The 26,389-nt window shown below is 47.9% G+C and overlaps 1 protein-coding gene across 4 annotated transcripts in view; it reads right to left on the minus strand.

Annotated features, from left to right (window-relative positions):
• utrn (utrophin) overlaps positions 1 to 26,389 on the minus strand; it is a 169,168-nt gene that overhangs the window by 68,067 nt on the left and 74,712 nt on the right. The window lies entirely within an intron of this gene.

The following is a 26,389-nucleotide window of genomic DNA, read 5'->3' on the forward strand; positions in this document are numbered from 1 at the left end:
TATAGATATATATATATATATATATATAAAAACACGTGCATGTACAAGTGCGCCTGGCCAGTGCAGATGAAAAATTGTGAGAAAAGGGTGCAAAGCGTAAATCTTTCTTTCCTTTTCTTTTTATTTGTTCATTTGTTACCTAAAAGGCATAAAATGAGGAAGGGTGCCCGGCCAATCTAAATTGTAATATTATAAATTTACAAAGGAACATTGATTTACCTTTGAGGGCGATTGACTGCCTACATGCCCTATACCTGATTGAGGCATCAGCGAGGGCATCAGTGAGGGCACACACCAGTTGGCAGATGGGCTATGTGTTCAGTGTAAGCACCAGTGTTTGAGTGCTGTACTTGGCAAAAGCACCAGTCACCAGTGGCTATCTGAGGCTGAGCTAAATGAGGGATCAAGTAGATCAGCAGGCACATGCTGACCACTCCACACAAATAAAATGGTACGCAAAGGTCAAACAAGCCAGAGACACACAGGGAGGGGGGGGGGTGAAGAGAGATCGATAAATAGCCAGAGAGAGAGGCCAAAGAGAGAACGAGCGAGCGCGGGAGCAGAGAGATACATTTTAATCGATTGCCAAATGTTACTCGTCCAATTTATTCCCTACATGTTTGTTATTTTTAACGAACACTGCAATCGCACGCACGCACGCACGCACACGCACACGCACACACGAGACAGGTAGTAGTGGCTGCTCAGACACTTTTACAATGCTAGCATGTGTACATACACACAAACTAGAATGCGTCTGCTATAGTTTCGCATATAGGCCGACATCTGTCTACTAACGTCATGTCTTCGTTTAACCCCAACTCAGCCCTGATTCAAAGTGACAGAAAGGATGGGGACGTCTGGAGACATGACTCACTGACTGTCCCACTCACTCAGTCGCACAGTGGGACGCACGAAGACAGGCTAACAAAATCCTGTCCGAAAAATACACAGCGACCCCACCAGAACATTGAGGAATTCCACACAGCTTAGAGACACAAACAAACCATTACCCTAATTTCTGTATAATCTACTGGAGACACAAAGGCAGAGAGACTGGAACTGGCATAACAGCTTCAAACACACACGCACACACACAGAAACAAACACATAGAGCTAGAGGGGTAACAAGGCTAGCCCAAGGTAGCGACAGGAATTCAAATGACTCATATATGCACTACACAACCGCCCAGCAACACGACCTTCAGTGGCGCTATGAATGTTCACCCTTTTAGAAGCCTCCTCGTCTGAGCGGTCCCTTTACAACCTTTTCTTTACACAATTACAGACATGGGCTGAAGAAAAAGAATAGCTACAGCGTCACAATGCTTGCAACTACTTGTTTCTTTCTCCGATAGGGCACCGTTTCAATGACATCAAAGTTCTCATCCGTAACCACATGAAGCACGGCACGTTAAAGCCCACAAGGGACCACACACACATAAAAACGCACAATAACTCCTCCTTTTACCTGTTATGTGGGTGTTTGTGTGTGTGTGTGTGTGTGTGCGCACTAGATACAATTCCAGACTCCCATTGGCCATTTCCGTGGTCAGATCTACCTGTTCAAACTTCTGCAGCACCTCTTGCAGGCCCCAGTTCAAGCCAATCATGTTGCAACCCACGCTTCGGCCCCTCCCACAGCCCCCGGCGATCACCACATCCCCTCCTCCGAGGGCTTGCTGGGCGGAGGGCAACGGGGGGTCAGGGAGTGGGACGGCGTCCTCCAGCGGTCCGGATCCTGACCTGCACGGTCCGGCTCCGGGCTCGATCGCTCTGTTACAAATCCTCTGCACGGAGAACACAAGGCTCCTGGCTCTGTGGGACCCGAGGAGGGGAGTGGGGCGACAGGATGCGTTTGGGGCGCGACGGACGACAGCGATCCAGGTACTGATCCTCGGTAAGGCACCATGCAGCCCTCAGAAAGCCCCTGGCAGCGCTGCTGCGTGTGCACGCTGGTGTGTGCTCGCCTGATCCGGCCACATGACAGAAACATCCTCCTCAGACCGACGGCGGTTGCAGGAGCAGCAGTGGCGGCGGCAGCAGCAGAAGCGGTTGGCCAGGGCGGAGAGGAGCTGTTAGCCCGTGGTCATGCCTCACACAGCTGGGTCAGAGAAGGAGAGAGAGAGAGAGAGAGAGAGAGAGAGAGAGAGAGAGAGAGAGTGGCAGAGCCCAGGTGGTGGTGCTCCTGCAAGGCCATCAAACAAAGTCAGTGAGGCTGGGCGTGGAATCGCTGGGTTCTTGGGCGGAGGTCCGGTGAGGGAGATAATGTCTGCAGGTCCTTGGGGAGGACCGGTTGATGTAAACCCGTGGTGGGGCCAGGGGAAAAGCCTTTCCACTCTGAACTCACTTTAGCCCCTATCTCTCTCTCTCCCACACAGTTTAGTTCCGCCCCTCAGGGCATGAAAGAGCTACCTTAACTCTGTCCGGTGTGGTCCAACTTTGGGTTCGGGAGCAAACGCATTTGTTCTAAATTACTTATGAAAAGCATAAGTCCCAAGCCACGAACACTGACCCACTTCAGTTTAAGAGGTTAAACAGCAGCGCAGGGCGAGCACATGGCGAGTCCTCGCGCTCCTTTGGAGGTAAAGCCGGCCCCACACAGCTCCGAGAGAGACAGAGCCGCTACAGTCTCAGGCCTTTCACTAACCTTACCGGCCCAGGCCCCACTCAAGGAACTCCTCGATCCAACCCCAGCCTCCTTCTCTCACACCCTCCTAATCGTCGCCACAACAGGGCCTTTGTGCACTTTGAAACCCAGCCACCCTTGAGATGTTCTGGTTTGGGGTCCACGCTTCCAAACGAGTTCCCTGGAGGACTCTCCTTCTTCTTCTGTGGTCTTGGGCCCTGCGGAAGGACCTGCCAGGACCTCTGTGGGTCCCAAGGTGTCTCCTTCAGCTACTCCGTTCAACGGGGAGGTTAAGGGAGCAAACGGAAGAGGTGAAGTGTAATCGTCTTCCCTTCTCTTCCCTGTCCCGCTGAGATGAAGGGCTCTGGTTTCGGTGGTTGCGTCTCTTCTATCTATTTCTCCTCTCGCTTTCTCTCGGGGGAACGGTGGGTCGCAACCGGGCTGGTGTCCTCTCCCTCTTCCCTCCTCCGCCGCTCTCGGCTCACTGGCTCAACTCGTTCACACAGCTGTTTATTATTTAATCAGTATCCACCCTTTGCAACCCCTCCAACCCGCCGGACCCCTGCACCGCCACCGTTCACCAGTGTCCCACCTCTCTCTCTCTCTCTCTCTCTCTCTCTCTCTCTCTCTCTCTCTCTCTCTCTCTCTCTCTCTCTCTCTCTCTCTCTCTCTCTCTCTCTCTCTCTCTCTCTCTCTCTCTCTCTCTCTCTCTCTCTCTCTCTCTCTTCCCTCACTCTAAACTATGTTGACACACACAAACCCACACACACACACCCACTTCCTGCTGCCTTGGGAGAGCAAGAGGGAGGGTCGGGGGGTGGGGGGTTAGGGGGAGAGGTGGGAAGAGGAGACGTGTGAACAAAAAAGCGCTTTCAACTGCAGATTGGGGAGGGGGGACATCGGTAATCGGTAAGGAGCCAATGTGGAAAGGGAGGAGTGAGAGGAGGTTACAAGGATCATGCACTTTGGGGGGAAAAAGTGGCCTTCAGTGTGAAGGAAGCACAAAGCAGAAGCATTGAGCGTTGAAGAAGCTGTAGAATTGAAGAGTGAGTGAGTGAGTTTGTGGTGTGTGTGTGTGTGTGTGTGTGTTGGGTGTGTGTGTGTGTTGGGTGTGTGAGTGAGTGTGTGTGTGTGGGGGGTTTGTGAGTGGGTGAGGCAGTGAGTGGGTGGGTGTGTGCATTTAGACATTGAACAGAAGGACAGACATGTGGTGCGCATCAAACACCAGATTATTAGATGGCAGTCAAGGTAGGAGGGGGTATGTGTGTGTGTGTGTGTGTGTGTGTGTGTGTGGTGGTGCAGGGGATAACAGAATGTTGCATATTCATAAGCGGCAGGCTTTGAAGTGTGCTTAGCTAATTAAAATATTTACATACGGCGTTATGCGGCGCTTTTGATGCGTGCCAACACGGATATTCGCTGTTTGAGTGCTCTTCAGTGCAGCACGTGAAAACATTTCAAGTAACTGGTAGAAATGAGCATGTTGAGAAATGCGAGCGCACCACCACACTCTGAATGAGCTGCCTTAACGTCGCCGGCGCCTCCTTTGCGGATCCTTCCACGCGTCCCAGAGAAACGACAGCTCCGGCTTGTGATGTGTTAAACTCAAATGCCTCTCAACACACTGCCAGACGCTTGTTTTTGTGAGGTAGGACACACACACACACACACACACACACACACACACACACACACACACACACACACACACACACACACACACACACACACACACACACACACACACACAGTACAACAGAAAGCAAATTAGTAAGGAACCAGAGAAGATTAGGACCATTATGGTGAAAGCATGAACGCGGCAGCCGCTGTCCCTGAGGCAGTGAGTGCCGGAGGGAGAGAGAGTGAAAGGACAACACATGGAGGATAAAGACTCATGAGACTCGGCAGAAAAAAAAGATTGAGGGGAAAAAAGGCCTGGGGGGGCCATTTTGTAAAAATAGGACTTTGAATAGTGAGAGAATGGTCAAACACTGAATAGAGTGAACGGGAAACTAGGGAGCGATAGCGATGTTAATAATGGTGCGAGGTTTGCTGGGGCTGAGGCAAATCTGTCTGTAACACCCTGGATTGGGGAAGGAATGAAAGAGAGACAGAGAGAGAGACAGAGACAGAGAGACCAAGAGAGAATATGGAGCCGAAATACTGTCTGGCAACACACTGACTGAAACACACAAACAAGAGGACAAAGGATTTCATAACACAAAAAGCAATATATAAATAAAGCTCACTGAATTCACAATAAAGCCTACTCAATACACGGATATGAGAAAGGGGCAAAGAAAATGAGGGGAATATCCAAACTCAAGCAGGCTTCATGATATCGTTTCTTATACTTGACGATAAACATAGTTGTACTACAGTAGCAATAAAAATAAGAAACTAGACCTCTCTATGGTTATCCAGCTTTTGTTTTATTTATTTTGAAAAAACTCATGAGTAGCCTGTCCAAAAGTACATAGGTCAACAACTGAGGGCAGACAATGGGGCCAGTGTGATGAGAAAAGGCAACACTGCTCTCGTCAGGAAGTAAACATCATTGGGAGACAAGGCATACACACAAACAAACTGACCTCGTCTGCAACACATTCTGTACCAATAGAGTGACAGACGGCAACATTCCCAGAAAGATTCCCCATCATCAATGAGGTCACTTCCTGTAGCCCAGGTTATCGCTGGCACACCTCTTCCTGTTGGTAGCGCCCTGCCCGAGAGATGTCAGCCCAGATCAGTGGCTTCATGTTTACACATGGAGTGTGTGTGTTTTTGTGTGTGTGTGTGTGTGTGTTTTTCTGTGTGTGGGTGTGTTTTTCTGTGTTTTTTTCTGTGTGTGTGTGTGCCTTTTTGTGTGTGTGTGTGTGTGTGTGTGTGTGTGTGTGTGTGTGTGTGTGTGTGTGTGTGTGTGTGTTTTTTTGTGTGTGTGCTTGCATGTGTGTGTGAATGTTTTAGCGTTTATATCTCTTGCAGTGGAGTTTGGTCTTGATCTACTTACTTACATACACACTGCAAAAACATTGCACATCTGTATGACCAGCTATGGTGTGTGGAGCACCGTGTTTCTCTGGGTTACAAAGCTACAGTAACCGGTATCAAATCGATACGCAAATCCCTGTTGATGAAATTAATTGTGAAATCTTCCGCTTGCATCAGAGTGCATACTGTAGGCATATATAGTGCATTTGTTCAACAACAGCCGTTAAAAAAGCTACGCATGATCTGATGGGATATGAGGCCAACACACAGCAATACAATATAGCTACAGGTTGAATGGTCGGCAAGGCGGAGGAATGAAGAGGTATGCTCAGACAAGTGATGGAGGGCCATGTCGAGAAAGGGGATTATTTGTGGCGGTTGCGTTTGCTCGAGACCTCGATGAAATACAAGCGATTCAAGACGATTCGAGGAAGACGCACACGGCGTCCTCGAAAGCTATGTGTACGGAGGATTCACCAGGATTTGACATATGATCAGGTTGGCAGCCTGTGAATAATGTATTTAATCAAGCGTGGGTGGATACGAGATCAACCACAGGACTGCAGGAATTGGGAGCCGCTACCGGAAAAAGTCATTTTTCGGTAGCGAAAAAGGAGTGCAAAACAAAAACGTAAGTAGCTGGAGCCACCGACTGCTCAGCATGATGGGCTCCGGGATGTGATTGAGGGAGCCACATGGCGCTGTCGGAGCCCCTCACTCTCATCTCATTCCAGGCGGCGCGGCCGGTCGCGGTCGGGTAAATAAATAAATAAAATGAGAGGATGCAAAATATTCAGGTAAAGGATGCAGCTAAAAAATTGAAAAGCCAAAGCCAGTCAAAGGCTGAGGCTGCATGGACTTGAGGGTCTCTATACAATCATGTGCTACAACAGGAGAACAGACACACACATAATTGCCCACACAGACACACACACAAACAACCTCAAACCTACAAACACACACATAAACACATCCCCACACTCTGGGACACACACACACACAAGGACACACACACACACAAGTCAATAGCAGAGGTCTCTGTCCTTCGTAATCAGCAAGCTTTGAGAAACAGCCCAATCGCTCTCTTTAACAACATCCCCTGACAGCTGATCTAGAATGATGAGACACGCATGGCGTTCTTGGAAATAATGGGTGGGGTCAAAGGTTGAATGGAAAAAAGGCAGATTGTTAACAACATCACGTGCAACCACTCTATGATGGACCCTCGGTGACAACAAAAGCAGAGGATGGATGTCGGCGGGTCGCCACATCAACTGCTCAAAACGGGAAGATTGGAATCGATCAGGGACTTGTTGCGCTGTTGGCTCTAATAATGACCTATTGATCATGGTGGACCCTTTGTAGTCTGTAAGCCGCTTAGGAGATAACCATAAGACATCGCTGGTTCTCTGATGTTAATTTTTTCTGTTCCAGTAACAATTCTCTTGTGTCTGTGTGTGTCCATGTGTCGGTTTGTGTGTTTGTGACTGTGTGTTTGTGTGTGTCTCTGTGACTGTGTGTCTCTGTGTGTGTGTGTGTGTGTGTGTGTGTGTGTGTGTGTGTGTGTGTGCGCGTGCGCGCGCTAGGCGATGATGATAGGCTTTCGTCTAATCTAGCGTTCAAAGCACAAAACGTGCCACCTCCCCCAGAGTGGGGGGCTGTCTTCTTTCCACTTCACTACGTCCTTCTGAAACGCCCCGCTTCAAGTGCTCTGCCTCCGGGGGGTGGGCAAGGCTAATCTCACAAAGCGCAGTGGGGGGTCCGACGCTCTATTGGAGAGACGTTACGACAGACCCCGCGTGACGCCAGCGATAGAGAGGGCGGGAGCCTGCGGGACCAATTAGCATTACGCCAAAACAAACTGGCACCGCTGCTTATGAATAACGACGTTGGCAGTAGCGGAAAGGGGGCTGAAGACAGGAATTAAAACATCGGCCCGGTAGAATGACTAAGCTCATGTCACAAAGTATGGGGCGAATCCCGTTTTGTGGACAGAAACAGATTTGGACAGAAGGAAAGATGTAAAATACATAAAGTACGGCAAAAAGTTATGTCCCCATCCGTGTATGATGCAAGCGGGCACACGTGTGTGCGCACACACACACACACACACACACACGCACTCACCTCATTTTGGTCATTCTAAAATATATACGGTGCGAGTCTAGCCTTGGCCCGAAGCGCGTGGTACAGACCCAATGTGGGGCTGGGAGATAAACGAGCAGAGGGAGGCAGTGAAAGACAAATTAGAACATGCTTAGAGGGATTGAACAGAGCGGTGAAGAGGAAAGGATGAGGCACGAGGCACGGGGGATGGAGCACAACGGGTCGCTGGCGTGAAGAAACGGCAGAAGAGGAGAAGAGATGGCCTCGTGCGCCGTTGAACATTCTTGCTCCCTTTAGAAAAGAAACCCAAAAGGAGGAATTTGTGTTTGTGCAAAATGGTCAGACATTTTGGGTCCAATGATTAGTGCTGTTTGTTTTGAGTAAGAATTGGAATAATAGATAAAGGGATAGCTGTTAGGATTTGGAAAATGGGATTTGCTATTCCCACCTCTTGAGGAAACATTCCATGAAGGGCTTCTAAATCCCCACCTTGGAGAGAGGTTTCATTTGGCGACAGGTTGACGCTGATGTTTTGAAGGATTAAAAGACCAAACCTATGTTGACTTGAGTTATCACCATATTATAACCGTCGTACACGTGACCCTTCCCCCGACGCGGGCGTCATCTTCACCATTTGAGTCTCTGTGACTTTGAATTCTAGAGCGTAAACAATGGAAGCATATATTTCTATCTCCGAGAACAATTTGAGCAAATAGTGCTACATTCTCGACCATATGACGCAAAATGGAAGTTACCTTCAGGTAACAAAGAACACTGGAAAGAAAAAAATCTTGACCAAGATGAAAGGAACGAAAATTGACCCATTCCTCTCAGGATGTAAGAATAGCTTTTCACCGCAGTCAAGGGCTTGGGGTTAGCGTCTCCCTCTCCTATGACGGGATATGATGGGGCCCACACTGTTCCAATGGCAAAGCTACTTCCACCGTGGCTTCTCCGAGCCCACTGAACATGCTCAGCAGGCAGGCAGCCAGAGATCTATATCCCAGCCAACAGAACACATTACTCACCGCCATCATGCCTTAAGACACCAAAATAAAAACAGCTGAATTAATAGGCCCGCAGCAGGAATAAATTAGATGACTGGTCACCAGCAGCAGATTCATAGGGGCTGTGATGGACATGTTGTTTGTATCCACAAAGACGCTGTTTTCCAAACATGTGATCAAATGCTGGGAGAGGAGGCGGACGAGGTACTTGTCCCACAACTCCTGGGACAGCCCTCTTTATTCTGTCAAGCCAGCCAGACACTCCACGAATTAGGCCAAATTTGATTTGACAGTCGCTAACTATTATCCAAATTGGGTCGAATTGAAGCATAATCGGTTGCCATGTGAGTTGCGAGGTAAGGGGGGTTACGATGCCAAAGCGAGGACGATGAAGCAATCAGACGCCTGGATGGGTTTTTGACATGACAGAAATTGTAGCAGGCTATCTCGAAGTGTTAGGATTCTCCCAATTCCCTGGATAGAACCAGAGTGTACCATCGACCCTGTGTTGACCTTCACATGGCTAACAAAACTGAAACTGAACCTTTTTGGACATTGTGAATAGACACATACAATACCTGTCTGAGGCTTGTCATACTGCGAGTCTAAACCCACACCGTGGCTTGTCAATCATACTGTACTGAGATTATAGGCTTTGGCCGAGCAGAGCGGACAATGGCAATGTTCAAGTCAACTTGAACCAAACTGGTACGGTGCCGGCCTGGCTTAAGGTGGAGGGTATAAGACAGATACAGCTGAATGGTGTGTTGTTCGACCTCCCACATTACACAACCGAGAGGCCTCAGTGCTTCTGTACGTGAAACACAAAAACCTATTGAAACAGTTATTGTATATTGGCTGTTATTTGAGTTAACCTCAAGATTGGTTTGTTTTTAAATCTCCATGGATATTTGAGAACAAAGTACGTGACAACTAAGGTTGGTCATGAATTAAGGAGAAGGTCAGCTTTCAAAAAGAAACATAATTGCTTTCCAAACATAATGGAAAGGGCCGTGTGTCCATGAAGTAAATCCTAAGAAGGCAAACAGGAGGTCACGCTAAAGTAATGAAGAGCAGCTTCGCTGTAATATTTACGATTTTGCAGCATGTTTATCTTTCATCATGACTAATGACTCATTCGTGGACCCCAATGAATGTTAAATAAGGCACAAGTTAGTCACTGGAGGGTGTAGAGGGCTCATTACAGAGAGAGAAAATAATAAAGAAAGTACAATAAAGTTCCTGATACTTGGGTGGCATGTTTATCCAATTCATAAATCCCATCTGAGTTGGGTGGTGAACCCTCGCCATATGGCACGAGGAAGAACAAACAAAACAAAGACGTCTTTTTTCTTTTACCAACACCTGGCAATCCAGACAGGGCTTCCGGGAGTTTAAACACTATCTGCCAGTGCCAAAAAGGTGCGGATATGCAGTCCAGATTAGAGCGAGGCAGTGACATTGACATAGTCTGTGGGTGTGAGTGCACGTGCCTTGAATGTATGACAGCTTTAATGTTTGCCAGCTCAACAGTGTCATTTTTTAGATTTCTTAAAGGTCCCATGACACAAGGTGTGGTGTGATTAGCCGTTACAAGCCGTTTTGAAAATCTGTCTCTACTGACATCACAGGTGGGCGTGTCCACCTAGATGTATGACGGATAGATGAGCAACATTTGCTACAGTCCGCTGGGTAGGCTGGTAGGCTGGTAGACTGATGTATCCAGCGTACATCTAGGTGGACACGCCCACTTGATGTCAGAAGAGCCAGATTTTCAAAACAGCTTGTAACAGCTAATCACACTCACACCTGGTGGCATGTCATGGGACCTTTAACAAATGCAGAGAAAGGACAGGACTTTTTTTTTTTACCACATGCTCACTTTCCTGTATCGCTCCAGTTTGCTTCTCCACATCCTACTCTGTCCTCCCACTGCTGATAATCAACCCTTTTCCTCATTCTATCACTACTCAACAAGCTTCAAAGTCGTCCTCCTCCCCTTGTTTCGTTATTTCCCAGGGAGGATGACATGATCGGAAAGAGCTACAGGTCGCCCTCCCTCTGACCCCCCCCTTCCCCATCTCCATAACAACTATGTGATGGATCAACATATTACTTGCTGGTTTGTTTATAGCAGCGGGGGGTATCTGGGCCCATGCAGCGATACCACGGTCTCGGCTCCTCGGGCAGCAACAGCTTTTCCTCATTTTGCCGGCTGCCTTGTTGCTTGTCTCCATCCGTCTGTTTCTTCCGCTACCGTTGGCCAACATTTGAAATCCCGCTGCCCGAGACACAATGTTCACCGACTGCCTGATTCTCATCTTGGCGTTTGCATGCAGTGAACAGAGACAAGGGCCTCTGTTTTGTTTTTTCAAAGAAAGGCTTAAGAATGGATCTAAGAAAGGCTTTAATTACAAAATGATCACGGCGTGTACCTTGAAACCAGGCACGACGCACTATTCAGTTTGCAGATATGTTTTTTATCAGGATTTCAATCAAGAAGTATGATAACTATTATTTTTTCCCCACGTAGCTTAGTGTAGACTCACAAATTATAAATTTTCCATCAGCTCTTGCGGTTGTTAATCTCTAAAGTTGCATGACTCCCATTCCCTCAGAAGAACGATGAAAAACATATCTCTTGGATGAAATATCTGTACTTTGAATTTATGGTTTTCGTTCATTTTAAGATACATTCTGGGGGAGGGGGAGGCTAAGCTATTTGTGGAAGGGTCACTGGCTTGTACATTTTCCATTGATCTGATCTAAAATCTTGGAAACACAAAATCATCAAGTGTGGAAATTTTTACCATCTACAAAATACCCTGCTTTCAACACAGGTCCAATCAAGTCTTAACACAGCGTGTTTCCAAAGATACATATTTACATAAGTGCTGACACCATTCTGGACAGATGCCTGACTAACTGAACCGATTTAACCTCCTGCTTGACATAACAACACGGGCCGGTGCATGCTGATGATGCATGACGTGTTTGTTCCAAAAGCAGTGCACAGCTGGAACAGAGCTAACCAGATGTACCAAGAGTACGCAGTGCGATGTGACGCAGCTTGTGTGGCAAGTCGCATCTCACCACACTTAGCGGCACATCAGCAGAGTTCATTAAAAGAAAGTAAGTGATATTTATTTGTTCAAATAAGTGTGAAATAGCTTAGCCACTATGCCACTTTAGCATTCCCATTTTATCCAATCAGGAGAGAGAACTGCACAAAGTGACAGTCAACTCTGCGCGTTCACGGGCAGGCAGCAGGATGTCAGTGTCGAGTGACAAAGGCGAAACCGGCAAAGCTATGGTATCAAAGGCTCTCCGGAATAACCAAACACACCAACCCCAAAAACAATGGTAAAGAAAATAGAAGAAAGAAGGCTGCCAGGAAATTGTGCAAGACCCAGATTTATATCAGTGTGGCCTTTGATTGGTGGAAAAAAAATACGGTGATGTGGGGAGTAGAGGGGAGAGCCAACTAAAAAGAACAGGAAGTTAGCCAAAAGACAACATCGCTGGCAGCACATTTAGGTCATATGACTAATAAAGAGCCTACAGCGAAGAGTAATGAGCGAAGTAATGTCAATGAGTACTGTGCAACAACACAAACCAAATCTGTGCAACACAGAAAACAAATCGGCCTAGTGGTGCACTCAGCACACTCCTCTCCCCTGGTGGTCAACCAGCCTCAACCTACAGCCTCTCATCTCCGCACATGGAGGAGAGAGGACCAGATATGCACTCTGAACTCTGAACTGCTCAGCAGTTGACTTAAATTATCCCCAAACAGAGATCAGGAGACCGGGATGAGAGAGGTGAAGATCAGAGAGAGGGAGAGAGCGAGAGAGAGCGAGAGTGGATGTGAAAAGAAGCAGAGGTTGCAGGTTTATCTTGACTCTCGAAGTGAGAACCAAACTTGCACCACAAGCCCTTTTTCTTAGTGATGGAGGCAGACCTGCCAACTGTTGACAGAAAACACGAGCGTGCTTCAGACTTCAGAGGGATGCAAAACTCAATGAGGGTAATTAAAGGGAACAAGAACGAGAGCACGGGGACAAAAACGTGAGAAAGAAATGCAGGGAAACGGAAGGTTCTGGTTTGAAGGCTTGTGCGTGCGTGTGTGCGTGCGTGCGCGTGTGCGTGTGTGTGCCGTGGGCGTGCGCGCATACGTGTGTGCTACTTTAACCCAGCACCGAGGGTTATCTGCATCACCATTAGGCGGTTAATGAACATACGACAGCTGTTTCCAACGTTGAAGGAGGACGAGGGCGTGGGAGGAAGGAAGCAGTGCATGAGAAAAAAAAAACAGATAAGAACGGTAGAAGGGGATAAATAAAAGAGTTAGCAGTTACCGTCTGGCGCATCTGGACCTCTGTGGATCCCGCCACGGCCCACTGCCTCTAATGGAGATGAAAAGGGCTAGGTAGGGAAGGCCCGGTGTCAAATACATATAGCGGGTCCCCGGGGGCCTGGCCTAGTCCGTCTGCTCTGCACCAACAAATACCAACACCGTGTGTCTGTGTGTCTCCCTGTGTGTTTGTTTGCGTGTCTGTCTGCTTGTCCTTCTGCTTGTCTGTCTGCTTGTCTGTCTGCTTGTCTGTCTATGCGTTTGTCTACGTTTGTGTGTGTGTGTGTGTGTGTGTGTGTGTGTGTGTGTGTCTGCATGTGTGTGTGTGTATCTGTGTCTGTCTGTGTCGTTCAGTCTGTCTGCCTGCCTGTCTGCTTATGTGTATGTGTGTATTGGTGTGTGTTCCCACACACCAATGCATGCAAAACATACATTATATAAAACATGACTCACATGTCACGCAGCGTATTCTGCCTTGTGTGTTTTTTTCTCACTCTCATTGCTTTCCTGTACAGCCGTATACTGTTGTGCATAATGCGAAGGATGCCATATTATGTGCAGCAGGAGGCCCAGTCAGTTAATCAGACACCATGCTTCCTCTCACACAGGGAGCCATGTAATGGAAGTAAGTGTGCCACCAAGTCTGGGGAACAAAGTCTGTGGGAGGAGGAGGAGGAGGAGGAGGAGGAGGAAAGGATGTGCTGGGCCAGGTGAGAAGCGTTCCTCATCAGTTCTTGTGACTTCCGAGGGGAATCGAGACGCTGCGTCACTGGATGAGCTGATGGCTGGAGAACGGGGCCTGAGCTCCCAAATGCCGCTTTTCCACCGCCAGTACCAGCTCGACTCGACTCGACACGCCTTTTTTGCGTTTCCATTGGCAAAAAAAGTACCCGGTACCTAGTACCGGGTACTTTTTTTTAGTACTACCTCCGTCGAGGTTCCAAGCGAGCGGAGTAGGTACTTTTGTGTGACGTTAACAGGCTGCTGGTAACTGATTGGCCAGTGGCTGTAAATGGGAATAATCACTCAAAGTTAAGTTGTGTCCGGCGTGGTTGGAGTCCACGAACCCGCTCCCGAGGGGGACACTGATCAGCGTTTCGCCGTGTGTGTCGCTCCTTTCCCGGGGCTAGAGTTAGGCTGCGTGTGGTTGTGTGTGTCTGGCGTGGCTGGAGTCCACGGACCGGCTCCGGAGGATCAGCGTTTCGCTGTTTCGTTTTAGTGTCGTTCCTTTCCCAGGACTCGAGTTTCGCCTCCATCAACGTTACCGTATGACAACAATAGACGCGCAGTCATTGCGCTTTTTATTTTATTTTATTTCCCATCATAACCTTTCCCGGGAATTAGGAAATAGTCTTGATCAGATTCAGATTTCCCGGGAATCGCGTCTCCCGTGATTAAAACCTAATGACGACCCGCCCATGGTGGAGAGGTTCTTTTCTACGACCCGCCCACATTGAAGAGGTACTTTTTTAGATGGAAACGCGACCAAACCAAGTCGAGTCGAGGCGAGTTGAGTCGAGCTGATACTGTCGGTGGAAAAGCTGCAAAAGAGAGCTAGGTAAAGTAGGGATCAGCCTGGGCTGCTGAAAAACCACTAAAATAAAAATAATTTAGCATTTAACAATTTAGCTTTACTTTCGTTTAGTAACGAAATAGGACAAATCAAATACACAAACAGCAATATTGCAGGTTCTCAAAGTCCCAGAAGCTTTATACAATACAACAGACCAATTCACAGGCAAGCAAGATCAAGTTATTTTGTTCTATCAATGTATGATTTCATCATTACCGGCCAGTCGAGTAGCTTAGGGTTGTTTCACGGTGGTGTACAAGCACAGTGCACACACTCTAAACACACCCTGTGTCAGCCTCTGGTCTTGTAATGTGTACTACACACATAGCATGTACTTACTTATTGACCAAGTAAGCACAAAGCCAGTAGACATTGTGTTGAATCCTACTCCGAACGGTGGCACCAGACACATTTCTGGAACGGTCTCCAGCGCTAGGGTCATATTTACATTTACATTTCACCTCCTGTCACTTTCCCACAAGTTCTCCCTCCGCTTTACTCATTCGACATCCCTCGCTCCATCCTTCACTCTTGATTAAGCCTGGCTTTTCACATCCATCAGGCTGGCTTTATACACGTGCCCTTGCCCTCTCATTTATATGCTCCATTAGATGAACATATCACGGTGAATACTCTCATTCATGTACCAAATAGGTCAGTCAGACGTGACTGTGTTGCCTCAAACGAAACAGATCTGACACGACTGGTCGAGGCTTCTGTTATCAATTCTGATCTGTATTATATTCCGCCCCAAAATACATAGCTGTTGTACAATCTGCGCTAATTTTAGAAGGACAACATTGAAGGTCGTGCTCGCTGTGGAGTACTAGAGATTACACACAGCAAAAATACAGATTTACTGACACGCAACCACCCAGACGCACTTGCAGAAGGCCTTCTTTTACAGCCTTTGAGCGCTCTCTTTGATCTCGCAACTTGATGAGGAAACACACATTCAGGCCTTAATTAGAGGGGACTAAAGCGATTTATGAAACGCACTGTGCTGCAGAAAAATATGTGTACATATGGGTTAGCAGTGCACTGCAGTGAACAAACTCTCTCCTCAAAAGGAAATGCTAGAATAGATTCAGAAGGACTTAACTTGGTCATAAGCGTTGGCTAACATCGTTATTTGTGGAGTGGACGGACAGGAAGTACTATTAATAGATTAATAGCTGTGACGGCAAACATTTAAATGAATTAATTATGCATCAACAGCACGATATTGCCTGTATACAGAGATGCACATTGCTGTAAACGGGTACAGCAATATGCATCTGGGTTGATCCCAGAAGGTTTTCTCCTCATGAAATAAGGAAAGTATAATTCTTGTCAGCATGAACACCATTTCACACTTGACTTGAATGGAGGAATGCTCTGCGTTAGTTGTCGGCCTGTCATCAATTTCACGCTTAGTTCATACAAATCATTTTTTTTGTCATTGTTACTTAACAACACTGTGGCTTTAGAAGTATTGTATTGTATTTTTCCACCAGCTTTGGATTTGGCAAAGACCGGTTGACGAGCTGTTGGGTAAACCAACAGGCAAGTAAAATAAGAGGGAAGAGGCTTTGTCAAAGTGCAAACCCTGTTCAGCAAAACACTGATGTGACATATAGCTAAGACATAATAAAAAGCATGTTAACGGCAAAACGTAAAAAAATGAATACAAAATGCTGTTGGCCAGATCGCTAGCAAACTATTATAAATGCTGGTACAAACAAATAAATACAATGCATTCAATACTCTAACCATAATAAATTTTTCAGTGCATGGTCACAAGGAATTTAATGTCTTGAAACAATAATTAGCGCTTGAATAAGATATGTCAAACATGGTAAGTACTAACTGCCATGAATCTTATGCCGCTTTTCCACCGCCAGTACCTACTCGACTCGACTCGACTCGACACGCCTTATTTGCGTTTCCATTGGCAAAAAAAGTACCTGGTACCTAGTACCGGGTACTTTTTTTTAGTACTACCTCCGTCGAGGTTCCATGCCAGCGGAGTAGGTACTTTTGTGTGACGTAAACAGGCTGCTGGTAACTGATTGGCCAGCGGCTGTAAATGGGAATATTCACTCAAGTTAAGTTGTGTCCGGCGTGGTTGGAGTCCACGAACCCGCTCCCGAGGGGGACACTGATCAGCGTTTCGCCGTGTGTGTCGCTCCTTTCCCGGGGCTAGAGTTAGGCTGCGCGTCGTTATGTGTGTCGGGCGTGGTTGTGTGTGTCCGGCGTGGCTGGAGTCCACGGACCGGCGTTTCGCTGTTTCGTTTCAGTGTCGTTCCTTTCCTAGGGCTCGAGTTTCGCCTCTATCAACGTTACCGTATGACAACAATAGACGCGCAGTCATTGCGCTTTTTATTTTATTTTATTTTATTTCCCATCATAACCTTTCCCGGGAATCAGGAAATAGTCTTGATCAGATTCAGATTTCCCGGGAATCGCGTCTCCCGTGATTAAAACCTAATGACGACCCGCCCATGGTGGAGAGGTTCTTTTCTACGACCCGCCCACATTGAAGAGGTACTTTTTTTAGATGGAAACGCAACCAAACCGAGTTGAGTCGAGGCGAGTCGAGTCGAGTCGAGTTGGTACTGGCGGTGGAAAAGCGGCAAGATATACATACGCACATGCACTACTGACCATACCCCGAGTGGTATAAATGTCTGAGGTGACCTCCATGCGTCATATGGAAGGCTGTGAATTGCATCCACTCAGCCGTGATAGGCTTTGAGGTACGTCCCCCTCATCTGTAAATATACCCCGGTCGCTACGGCGATAAGACCCCTTGTCGGCCATTTTCCATACATCCACTGATTCAATGCAAAGAATGGACGGTGGGGAATGTATTTATAATGAATGAAAAGCCGGATTTCTTCTATTAATATAGATGGAGCTGCGGAGTTGCCGCTGACGACCGCTGCTTCTCTAATTGAACTCAGTATGTGGCAGAGATCCCAGCTTTTTCTCAGCCCCCACCCCTTGCCCCCTCGTATGCAGAAATACTCAAGCAATAGGAAGTCTTTGAAGAAGCCGGGACATCACAGTGACGGCTGTTCACCACTGCATATCCACCTCAAGGCTTTTTTTCTCTGATGTGTATTTGCATAAAAGGCCGTGACCGTAGAAGCTGTAAGCTCTAAACAACATTATCGCAGCGAACATAACAAGATAACAAGCAAAATATTTGTGTCCAACCCATTTGCTGTTACTGCTCTTCCTGTTTACAGCCCCGGATCCAATCGAACTCGAAGGAATAATCACCTGCGTTCTTTCCTCACAGCTCTGTGTTTCGGGTTCACCGTCTCTTCAAATGCCCTTTTCCTTATGTGTCAGATTCTCTTGTGCCGCCGGAAACACCGCCGGAGCCGCCGTTGAATCTCACTGGGCGCAACGACGAAACATGACTGACCCATTATCAGACTGTTAGGCCACTTAACCCTGACCAGCAGAGCCCTGATGGGGTAATGGGCCAGACTTTGATCTTCAAATGAGGGTGCAGACGGTGTTCGGCTCATAACCACGCACACACATGTTACCAACACCTTACAGCACACCTTGCATTACCTAACATCATACCTCTTTGAAGAATAACACCCCCCACTCCCAAACAAACAAACTCACCCACCATCACAAACAGTTTTTTGGCACCTTTGCTTTAAATTAATCCTCATACCTGTTTGAAGTATATTACTCTGTCCCCAACACACACACACACACACACACACACACACACACAGAGGTTGTGTTTTCTTTGACGCGCACCCCGGCTGGGCTCAGAGCAGCCTGGGCTGCAACACAAGCGTCACTGTGTGTACCGAGAGCAGCGCCCCAGACAGGGGGCCCATTAGGAGGCAGCCTCTCTCCCTCTCCCTCATGAGAGAGAGCGGCTGGATCGAAGCACCAAAGTGTAGCTTCTAAAAGCTTTCTGGCGAGGGCCGGCATTGGGATGACGAGGAGGGGGGGGGGGGGGCGTGGGTAAGGGGGGCTCATTTCTTCTCCATTGTTTACCGCAGACACTTCCTCCCTACCTTCTGCGTTTGTAGTTGCATTGTGGGCCAGGCCTAACGAGGCCTTGGGAAAACACAGGCGAGGCCCTTCTGAAAGCTGGGGCGACGTTTCATGTGCAACAGCCCTGACAAGCCGCCTCGATATTTTGGAAATCTATGTAGTGCCTCCGTTTGTTTGGGTGTTTATTGTTGTTTTCTTCCACCTTACATTTCACCGACCTATGCCTGTAGGGCGGAATGGCAGGGATCGGGGGTTGGTTTCCTCTGGGCAATGCAAGGAGAGTGAAGGAAGACGCTAACTGAGCATAGCTGCGTAACTTTATACAAGAGGTAAACAGAATCATAACGAGGGGAGACGCGTAGACGTCTCAATCGATTCAACCTTTGCTGTAAATATTAATGGGGAGACTGACAGCCTGGCGATGGACATTAAATGTCTAAGCCTTGATTAACACACACACACACACACACACACACACACACACACACACACACACACACACACACACACACACACACACACACACACACACACACACACACACACACACACACAAACCCAGCCGTCACTTACACACACGATGGTGTTGATCACAGCACCGGACCACATCTGGGTGGGACAGCAGTGCAACGCGCGGCCAACATCTGTGCCAGACACACATACCGACACACACAAGGTCTGGGCGGTGCTTAACACCAAACATGGCGACTGATTAAAGCCAGAATATGGGCGGGGGTGTTACGACGACAGTTGGCGTTGTGACAGGAAGATGGTAGTGAGAGGTGCCCCCGTTCACCTTGTCTGCTATTTCATTTCCAGATTTGTTGCCGTGATTGCTGTGCATGCCATCTGAATCACTGTCTTTATAAATGTTTATTAATCTTTTTATTTCACACCCATGACAACACAGATCATTAGAAAATGCGGGAACTCTTGAAGTGCAAAAAACGGCGAGTCATATCCCCAGAACATTATGGGTTCTTAACGCATCCCTCCCCTCCCTGGCCGAACCCACAAGCGTTCGCTACAGAAGTTTAGCCGGTCAAAAACAGATGACCTCATCAGTCTTCTGTGTTATTGAGAAACAAGAACTCCTGCCCCGCCCCCCAAATCAATGTATGCAATTCCTTATTGATATGACAATGACAAGACGTACGTGGGGAGAATATGGAGAAACAAACACCATGGAGACTGCGGGAGGGAGGGAGAGGGAGAAGGGGTGAGAGAGAGGGAGAGGGAGGAGGGGTAAGAGAGAGAGGGAGCGAGAGAGCGAAAGAGAGCGAGAGCGAAAGAGAGAGAGAGCAAAAGGGAGAGAGTGAAAAAGAGTGAGAGAGAGAAAGAGCGAGCAAAGAAGAAAGGAAGGAAGGAAGGGACAGACGACGGAGAGAAAGGGGTCAGGGTTAACAAAGATAATAGATTTGGGAATGGAGTCCGTGGGCATGGGCAGTAGGCCAGCACTGCTTTAGTGTAGGAATAATAGTGTAATCTGCAACAGGAGCAGTCAGCTTGGAGCTACACTGCCACAATAATAATAAAAAGAGGATTAGCATTGCTACCAAGGTGTGCATGATCCTTGTGTTTTTTATGATAGGAAAGGGGGTAAACGCACACACCCACAGACACACACACATACACACACACACGCCCCCCTGGAATTCTATCAAAGCCTTAGTGGCTATCAAACACAGGCTTTCATGTACACTAAGAGATCACAGTCACAGTCAGGCGGAAGTTGTTCTTCCATCCAGTATCTAAAGCGGGGTACATTTACAGGGAACTTAAATAGATTCTTGGCGCACCATTGCCAGGAAAGCGGAAGTGATAATAACATTCTGGGCTATACATCATCTTGGATAAAGACACTCTACAAACACCACTGAAAGGAGCTGTGTTCCAGGCTTCAGCCAGAGACGGTGGTGCCTCCAAACCAGGAGGAGAAATGTGTCTGTCATACACAAACTACATTCAGTGAACAAATTATGAAAACACCAATGAAGTGACATTTGTAGGGACAAACAAAAATGCCAAATGCATGACTAAGCATTTCTTAATATTCCTCCGGTGATTCTTTCCAGCTCCTCTCTACGGAGCGTGGGTAAACACCCAATTAAGACGGGAAGGCAACGTGTGCCGGTACAAATGAAGAAGGAATATGAAAATGAGAGCGCAAAATAACACATCCTAGCGAGGCAATTAGGCAGTTTATGTCCAGAAGAGAATGGCTGGTTTAGTGAATGAGGCACATCATGGCATAGAACTGCTTAATCATTGTAAAAGGGAAGACAGAGCGGACAAACGCCAGTCGGGTTGTAAGGCAGGCAGATCAATAGACCACGTTCGTTGCTAGAGAAAGAGGAGGAGGAGGAGGAGGAGGAGGAATACTAGAGAAACGTGTGATATAAAATAAGTTGAAGAGAGAGGAAGAACAGAGCTAGAGTGGGCTGGCATCACGTCCGGTTTTCTGTGACTCTGCTCAATGGCACTTCAGCAGAGCGCCTGTATGTCCACCTCAAGGTCCTTGACCTCATTGACATCAAACCCATCAAACCTACAAATCTACAAAGCAGCAGACACTCACAGACACCTGACTCGCACACCCTCGACGCAGCGCCCCATCGACCACTGATGACCTCGCAACAGACAGATGGCGGGAAAAAGAACATAATTCGAATTATAATCATCATCAGCATAATAATAATAAACTCCGGTCAAGGCTACCAGAGCCACAGAGCAAGACCCGAAAGAAACAGCCTGTGGCGATCTTTTCCCCCACTAAAGTTGACATCTGTCCCCCCCCCCCCCCCCCTTCTGCACTCGCCATCCCGAGCCAGCATGCGTGCACTTCCTGTGAGCGACAATGGCGGCCGGGCCTAACGTCTCTCCGCGCTCCGTCGGGGTACAAAACACACAGATCTGCGTTTAGGGGGCTGATCAACCAGAAGCACAATTGATTCTTGAGCCGGCGGGATGACGACGAGGCGGCGGCCAAGGCGTTACGAGCGGGGGAACATGGCGGATCGGCGCCGGCGCGTGTCCAGCACGAGCCACTACGTTCAGCTGCCGACAGCTGCGGGCGATTTTTCCCCGTCTTCTTCCCTTTAATAAGGCCGAGGCGATTGGGATCACCGGAGCCCAGTCTCATTAATTTTTATCAAACGATGAACCCAGTGCATACATTTTATGATTTGATCACACCAAGCGCGGGCCCGGGCGCGCCAGACCGTCACCTCCGGGACTGTGTGGGTTTTTGCCCGTTGCGCACACACACTCGCGCCCGAGTGAGCGAAGAGCGCAATGAAAGCGTTTTTGATGAAGGAATGTTCCGGGCTGCAAGCTGTTTGGTGCCTAATGAGCCGCTCCTGGGCACGTGCGGAGGAAAGGGTCATTAGGTAATGTTTCTGAAAGGACGAGGCCCGACCGGCACTAGAGACGACCGCTGCAATGCAGACGACTTGATTATCATAGTCTGAGCCGGTTAAACCACTGCCTGGGAGGTTTTAATGACTGGAAGTCAGAATGGCATTCCCCTCTGACCCCCCCCACACACACACACACGTCTTAACTGGACTGCACAAAATGTACAAAGTATTCCCAGGCACTTATTTACCACAAAAAAGGAAAGGAAAGGAAAACTATGTTAAAATTAGCATATTTCTTTTGAGATTGGACAACTAACCCTAGCCTGGCGAATCTTTGAGCTCATGTTTAACTTGCGCTGGCAGATGGTCTGGCCCCCTTCACGACTTTCCAGCGGGCTTGGCCCGGGTCGGGCCAATCACAACCGTTTATCGGATATGGGTTCGGGTTTAATGCGATGACAAGATGTCTGCCGCTGATGTGGAACGGTCTATTGAATCCGCTATCGTAGACAGGTGGACAACAGACAGATTTATTTTCCCCAAAAGACAATGAAACAACTGCAGCTTTGGTCGACAAAGATGTATTTGCCTTCTGCTAGGCTTTGGTTAAGGTTGGGTTAGACCAACAATGCCATGTCATACGTTTCATTGCTCCGATTGCATCCAGACACATTTAGTCTGCGCCCATTGATAACGCCCCCAAGGAAATCAAAAATGAACAGACTAATACGCATTTGCCAGTTGGTCTGGCGATTTCCGGCTTCCTCCTTCTAGCACCGCCAGTGCCCTGTCCTCAGCCCCAGCCCCAGCTCTATTCTTCTCACATGCTCCCTCCTTTCCCTGTTGGGTGTAGATACATATTATGGATTCAACTTATTCACTTTGTCCATATATATTTATGGATAACTTTCTGCTGTACTATATTTCCCATTTGGCCCCTCACAAATCGCCTCGGCCATTCTGGAACCAGGAATCCCATTTAATTTTACAATTTCCCATGCCTGTCCGAGGGAACGGTGGGCGGGGAGAAATGCCGTCAACATTGCCCTGTTAATATAGGCCAGTGGCGCCCTGGGAGAGCGCATGCCGCAATGCAATCCTGTATAAATCCACTTTACAACAGCGGTACCCAGCACCAGGTACAGGCGGCTGGGAGAGAAATGGGTTGTGTGAGGAGTAACAAACTCCGATCGAGGTGCCTTGCTCCCGGGTGACCTTCTGCCACGGGATATAAAATATAACCCCAATCACAATAGGCTCAGAAGCCACAGAGGCTGCCTGGTGGCATGTGAGCCGACTGACGTACATTAAGACTTTCTCCTGTTCCCCCCTGTCCCAGTCTCCCTCCATCTCTCCCTCGACGCTGCATGTCTGTTCCGGTCTCCTGTTGCACGGAGCAGCGGGTCGACTTCAATGTGATAACAAGAAAAGTACAGAAGAACAGACTCACACACACACAGAGAACACACACCAAGAGCCCACTGCCACGACAGACACAAATAGAGATGGCTAGCTGGATGAAGGCGTACAAGTTTAGCCCCATCTCATCTCAAAGGATTTGATCTGGCTGAAAAGAATCGTTATGGGGGCGTGCATAGCCTAGTGGATATTGTGTTTTGCCTACTGAGTGAAGGCACAGGGAAGGCAATCCCTGATTACCGCAGCCCAACCGGAAGGCATCCTTGGGCAAGATGCCCAAACCCTAACCCACCCTTGCTCATCAATGGATATGTCCTTGCTGTAAGTCACTTTGGATAAGAGCATCTGCAAAATGACTAATCCATAAATAAATGAATAGCAGAGAGTCAAACAAAGACTCAGAGTCTGTGGGTTTTTTATTCCATTAAATAAGAGTGCTTTCATTTTGGTGCTCCGTGATCTTCAGCAACTCTTGGGGCATGCCATTACTCACAAACCACCGCCCCCCCTTAAAAAACAAGTGCTTGTGCGCTGGGACTGTGGTGGAAATGTGCTGGTGACAGGCTTAAGCTGACACTCAGCAGAGACTGCAGCGCTTACGAGGCACGCCGCAGTTCATCAAGTCCTTATGAGGTACAGGTGTGCTTGTTGTAGACTCAGCAGGAGATTGAGGGACCGAATGCTGCAGAAGCAAACGACAAAATTGCTCCCTCCGTCTGACAACACTGCCGGAACTGTTGCTATTTCAGTGGTCGAATCGAGTTTCTAAGGAACTTCTTCTTTCGGATCGCAACTACAACGTTGACACTTCCTGCGTCCAAGTATATACGTATGTCTCGTATGTGTAAAGCCACGTCTTTACTCTAGTCGTGAAGGTTCTGTTAAGGGCTTTGGGATGCACTAGAGGTGCACTGGATATACAAAGAAAATGTAGTGGAATACAGCAGAAGGAAGCTCCAAAAATAAATAAAGGTGGATTTTGACAGACTGTGGAAAACGTTGATAAGAGGTGAAATGGATTTGTTTTGCCGTCAATAACAAGAAATGACGTTCACCATCTTGTGATAGGCGTATAACCTAAAACGAAAATGACGAATGCTACGGAAGGATTGTAATCAGCGTGTATGTACAGAGGAGTGTTTCTTTATCAGCGAGTAAGCTCTTTCTGTTCTACATGCAACGTTTGAAGACAGATTTCTGATCCAGATAGAGGAGCGAAAGGAAGGACAAGGAAATAAGCCCATGTGAAGCATCAGTGAAAGCAACAAATAAGACGGTCGAGATGGGGTTGGTGGTGTGCGTCTTCTTGTGCGGTTGTAGTTTCCAGCACTACATCTCTGCACTGACTTTGCTTCAGCTCTGTGTCAGGGGACATTTACCACTGGGGTGTAAGGTCGTTGAAAATTGAATTATGATTACACAACCCCCCCACCCTGCCCCCCCCCCCCCCACACACACACTCACACCCACACATAGTTGATGGTCAGAGGGGAAGGTCAAAAGGGGGATAGAGAGGGTCAGGCACAAAGTTCCAGGTGGTTCACTGGTCGATTGCGCTGTCAATCAGCACAACGGTGCTATCTCACAGAAGGCGGGGCTCCAGGGGTTATAAATAGAGCAGGGCCAGTGAGAGACATAGGACAATTATGAGACACAATCTCAAGGGGCAAACTCCTGTGTCTTTGTGTCTGTGTGCACGTGTGTCTGTGCATGTGTGTGTCTGTGGGCATGTGTGTGCAGTCCCCATTCCCCACAGCACAATCTGAATGTCTGAAACTAACACAAATACCTCCATATACCGGTATATGTGCTGTCATAATAAGAAGAATTAAACACAATATGCATGAGTTACTTGCCTTTTACTGTCTTCCTCCCTTAAAGTGGTCATCATCATTGTCCATCTAACATCCATCGAATCTGAACGCTACACTGGCAATTTCAAGGACGCTTCCTGCCCCCCCACCCCCCCCACACCCGATGGATGAGATCTAGTTATGGCCATTAGCACAATCTAATTTAGGCTGAAAATGAAAAGATATTAGCAGCGCCACCACCAGTGATAACCTGAGTGAGAAAAGAGAGGGAAAGTACAGCAAAGGCAGATCTCTCTGTGTCTCTCTCTCTATAGAGAGAATGAGAGCGAGAGACAGAGACAGAGGGGGAGACAGAGACATCCGACATCCAGATCAAGAGAGAGCGAGACACAGAGTACCGGGTGAGGGGAGAGGGAAGGATGAGGATAAGGAGAGAGAGAGAGAGAGAGAGAGAGAGAGAGAGAGAGAGAGAGAGAGAGAGAGAGAGAGAGAGAGAGAGAGAGAGAGATTAAGAAGAAGGTCAGAGCACCAGAGGCCCAAAACAAACCGAGTCCCTCCTCTGTGTATCAGTCTGACCTCGTAGATAAAAGGACTGCGTGGTGAGGTGAGATGGGGAGGGAGGGGGGTTCAGCTTCCCTGGGGCCCGCATCCCACCTCACTAATTAACTCGTGTTCTAATCCACCTTTAATACGTTACACAATTGTGCAATTTAGGTATGTGTGTAGGTGTGTGTGCATGCATGTGTAGTGTGTGTGTGTCTTTGCGTGTGTAGGTGTGTGTGTGTGTGTGTGTGTGTTTAGCTGTGTGTGTGGGTAGCTGTGTGTGTGTGTGTGTGTGTGTGTAGGTGTGTAGGTTTAGCTGTGTGTGTGTGTATGTGTGTGTTTATGTGTGTGTTTATGTGTGTGTGTGTGTGTGTGTGTGTGTGTGTAAGGTTCTGTCTGAGCGTGTGTGTGTGTGTGTGTGTGTGTGTGTGTGTGTGTGTGTGTGTGTGTGTGTGTGTGTGTGTGTGTGTGTGTGTGTGCATGCGTGTGTGTGTGTGTGTGTGTGTGTGTGTGTGTGTGTGTGTGTGTGTGGAGAGGTCTGTGTGTGAGGTTCTGTCTGAGCGTGTGTGTGTGTGTGTGT

Source organism: Micromesistius poutassou (genome assembly GCF_964030765.1).
Source record: "Micromesistius poutassou genome assembly, chromosome: 19".
Taxonomy (NCBI): Eukaryota; Metazoa; Chordata; class Actinopteri; order Gadiformes; family Gadidae; genus Micromesistius; species Micromesistius poutassou.